Here is a 4,650-nt window from a genome sequence, read left to right on the forward strand (position 1 = left end):
GGGAAGGAAGTGCAGAGATGGGATATCTCTGGGAAACAAGAATTTATTAATTAATAAATAAAAAACAGCACGATGGCCAAAAACAGGAATATAAGGGGAAAACACAAACTAGCCTGCAGCCATGTGCCGATTGCCAGAACTCCAACACAAAGAGAACAGTTGCAAAGTCAAGTTCACGACAGACTTCACAAAAAGACATATGGCACAATATAAGTTACAAGAATGAGCAGTTTCTAATTTATTAACACAGGTAGATTACTATGGCAGATACATGATACATTTGTTTGTAAAAATGGCACCAATGTTACAGAAAATTACAGCAATAGAGAAAGGAAAAGAGAGAGAAAGCTGGGAGCCAAGCTCCAGAGAGGTAGAGTTGACCTAGAGAAGCAGGAAGGGGGAGAAAAGCTCAGAAACTGGGGGAGAACCCCCAGCTGAGGGGACAAGAGCCCCGATGGAGGAGGAAAAAGAAGAGAGGCAGTAACCTCTTTTATACTCGGCATTGTACTTGCAAAAAGGTAGCCAGAGACCAATCAGATTGCCCTTTCATGTTTCTGCCTTGTCCAAGCAGAGCCCCCGATACAGGAATACAGTGGTCATCCATCCCCCCACAAGTCTTTCCTGTCATGGCACCTCAGGCCATCTGTTGGCCTTTTGGCACCCTGATAATACTCCTTGTTTGTCAGCGGAAGGCCACAGCTTGGAGATAAATTAGGAATCTTCATTAAAGTCATGGATCTGGAATTTCCCATCTTATAGACGGCCGCTTGATCCACTGTGACACTTGATTCTGTGTTTACATTTACATTTAAGGCATTTGGCAGACACCCTTGTCCAGAGCGACTTACAACGTGCTTTCGTGTTACCGTGGATGAAGTGATCAATTCTAGTTCACTAGGACCCCCAACTTTGAATGCAATCTTTTTATTCATTCAGTTGTAGTTTCTATACATAAGTCAGAAGGTTACAAGTTGATCTAAATATTCTATAAAGAGGAAGGTCTTGAGCTGCCGTTTGTGTTATATGGGGATCACAATTAGTGTTATTTGTCCTTAAGGTGAAGGTACACAGCTAATTCTGGCCCTGAAGTGTTGCTCCTTCTGTGCTGGGCTATCCTCCTGTGTAACAGCTGTTTGGTTCCCCCAATGTTCCCCCCAGTTCGGAGCACTCTTCACCGCACTGGACAGAATACACTTCATTTCTCTTCTTCTGTTTTGGTATCCGGTCTATAGGATGGACGAGTCTCTGTCTCAGCGTAATCGTGGGTTTGAAATAGACAGGTCTGGAAGGACCAGGTTCTTCAGTTGGCCCTGGGATTCAGGTTGTTCTGTGGTCCATTTCTTAAAGGAAGATCCTGCCTTGTTAAGGGCCCCTTTGGGATATCCACAGGTTTTAAGGCCTGTCTTCAGATGCCTGTCTTCCTTGTTTCTGTGGTGGTGGGAATGTTCCCTGCTCTATGGTACAGAGTCCTGATTACTCCTAGTTTGTGTAGTAGTGGGTGATTTGAGTCACTGGTCAGTGTGGGTGGGTTTTCTGTAAATGTATATGTCCAGCTTTCTATCAGTCCCAACAATAACCGCACAGCCCAGGAAGGCCAGCCGGTTATTATTTGAGTCCTCCCTGGTGAATTGTATGTTTGTGTCCTCGGATTTAATGTGATCTGCGAATGCCTGTACTTCCTGGTTCTTGATCTTTACCTAGGTGTCATCCACATATTTGAACCAGTGGGTTGGTGTCGTCCCTGGGAAGGAGTTGAATGCTTTCTCCTCCACTTCTTCCATGTACAGGTTTGCAACAATAGGTGACACAGGCGAGCCCATGGCACAGCCATGTCTCTGTCTGTAGAAGTCGCCCTTGTATGTGAAGTAAGTGGTGCTCAAGCACAAGTCCAGGAGCAGGCAGATCTGGTCTGGGCTGAGGTTGCTTCTGGCGGTGAGGGTGCTGTCTTCTTCCAGTCTCCTTCTTACAGCTGTTAAGGCTGCAGTGGTGGGGATGCTGGTGATGTGACATCAAAGGATACCATGGTTTTATTTGTTTCCAGTTTCAGCTCCTTGACCTTGACGGCAAACTCTTCTGAATTGTGGATGTGATGTTCTGTGTGTCCAACCAAAGGTGCCAGAATTGTGCTCAGGTGTCTAGCAATGTTATACCTGACTGAGTTAATGCTGCTGACTATGGGTCTGAGCGGGGCTCCTTCCTTGTGTATCTGGGGGAGTCCATAAAGGCAGGGGGTGGTCTCCCCAGGATAAAGGCGTTTTCCATTTCCAGGTGTTGCAGGCAGTCTATCGCCTTCTTTTTGTAGCTGTTGGTAGGATCCCTTTTCAGGTTTTCATAGGTTTGTTTGTCCTCCAGAAGCAATCTAACTTTTTCATTGTAATCTGCAGAGTTCAGGATCACAGTGCATCTTCCTTTGTCCGCAGGCAGTATGATGGTATCATCTCTGCTAAGAGATGACAGGGCCGGTCTCTCCTCCCTGGTGAGGTTGGATTTGGTGGCTGTGCATTGGAAAGGGCTGCAGAGTCATAGTTGTTCCGCCTCTGCCTATGATAGTTTGTTGTTCCGGATTGCAGAATCTGTAGCTGTAATGAAGTCCACAACTGGAACCTGTTCAGGAGTGATGGTGTAGATCAGGAGTTAGATCTCTCTCTCTGATTGGGAAAGTTCCCTGTCCGAGAGATTCTTTACCCATTTGTCCTTTACGTTTCCTGTTGTGGTCCTGCCTTTCTTATTACTCCAGACGGGCTTCTCTGCTGTTTGAAAGGAGTGTGTCATACTTTTTAGTTTGCCTGTCCTTGCCTTTCCTGTGATGGGCCAGCTGTGCTTTTTTGGACACATTCCATGGTTGCATCCAGTACATGCTCAGCAAGAGTGTCGCTTAGCTCCTTGTGAAGGAGGTCTAACCTGTGTTTTAAATTGTTTGTGGTGAAGTTGACCTGTTTTATTCTTTCATTGAGCAGCTGTTCTTGTGCCTTCTGTATAATGTTGTCTGCTCTATGGATCCTGAGCGTGGATCTCAGGCGTAGACTGACTGGGATGATGTTCTGTTGTCTGTTTCTTGATAGTGATTAAATACAACAGCATACAGAGAATATCCAGCTTGATCAAAGGCTTTATACAGTTGATGGGTCTCAGGGAAATGTAGATTTTTAAACATATTGTACATGTACAAAACAGTGTCCATTATGCAACAAAACCAAATTAGAAGAACAAAGTAATGACAACAATGATCAGATATTGCAACGCAAAGATGTAAATATAAAATGAAAATAGCTGAAAGTGATATCAAGGAACTCATATCTGCTGTCAGGATTGGGCCCAGTTGTGTCTCAAGCTGCAGCCCATCAAGTTTAAGGAGTTTAAAGGCTCATTTATGAACTTGACCTTCTGTGTGGACCTGACAACGGTTTGATGTGTTTTTGAGTTCTGGCAATCGTCATACGCCTGCAGGCTAGTTTGTGTTTTCCCCTTGTGTTTCCACCATTTTCGGCCCTCTCGCCATTTTGATTTCTGTTATTAATAAATCCTTGTTTCCCATAATGTCCCATTTCTGCACTTACTCACCTCATCAGCTCGCCAACGTGACATCTGCATAGACTTTACTGAGTCCAATCAGCATGCATTGGCCAGATAATGAATCAAATGAATAAAATGAATCATAATTAATAAAATAACTTTTTGCCCTGCGGATTTGCATAGTTTTACAGGCTGATCACACCAGGTGTAGTATAGTAGAATAAAATTACTGCTTACGTGATATAGGATAAAAAAAAATGAAATTTTGCTTACAGATTATGTCACAAGTACTCACTCAGTTAGTGTATGGAAACACAAACAGCCTGTAAGCCTATGGAGTTTTTTCACAAACAACTTACTCGGCCTAGGTGTTTCAGACACAATAACCTGCAAGCTCTGTAGAGGACAACGGACATTCCATTTAAACCTATGATTAAAAACATTAATTCACTGTTGATAACCTGGTGATACTTCTTATTTGTGAGCAGAAGGCCACAGCTTGGAGATAAATTAGGGGTCTTCATTAAAGTCATGGATCTAGACTTTCCCATCTTACAGATGGAGGTGAAGTGGGGGGTCTTCGTGGACCTATAATTTCCCATCTTACAACCTTGTACTTTGATAACAGAATTACCGATGCATCAGAACAACCCATTAATTGCTAAAGTGCATCGTAATGTTGTAAATGCAAAGCTGCACAGCAAATAGGTTATAAAAAATCTGCTGCTGAAGGCTGAAAATGAAGGTTTACTGAAACAATGTGTGCTGCTAAAGCTTACAAACAATTGTAAGCTTTAGTATTTTTTCTAACATTTCGATTCATTTTTTCCCTACTCCCCTCCCTCCTTTGCCTTCAGTATGCCATATGCGTCATTAGGTTGTTAACGATCATGAGATCCTAATTAAGAACAGGCTGGAAACAGACAACCAGGAAGGGAACCTCTGTTCTGGATGAAGACTGACAGATTTTAAACCAGTGGTGCGCAGAGTCAGAATAGACTGAACTTTATTGGGTTTAATTAAAGGAACAGTAGCTTGAGCCTCACATCAAATTTGCCAAAGGGCTTCTTCACAAGGGCAGCATTCAAAAGAATCTTCAGGCTGTTAAGAGGACTCAGGCAAACAAATGTGGAGCAA

General features: G+C 43.4%; 1 pseudogene; it reads right to left on the minus strand.

The window, feature by feature from the left end:
* Window positions 1-1,042: 1,042 nt before the first annotated feature.
* Window positions 1,043-3,566, minus strand: LOC114789862 (uncharacterized; annotated as a pseudogene).
* Window positions 3,567-4,650: the final 1,084 nt, after the last annotated feature.

The sequence above is a fragment of the Denticeps clupeoides genome, chromosome 5, assembly GCF_900700375.1.
Source record: "Denticeps clupeoides chromosome 5, fDenClu1.1, whole genome shotgun sequence".
NCBI classification, from domain to species: domain Eukaryota; kingdom Metazoa; phylum Chordata; class Actinopteri; order Clupeiformes; family Denticipitidae; genus Denticeps; species Denticeps clupeoides.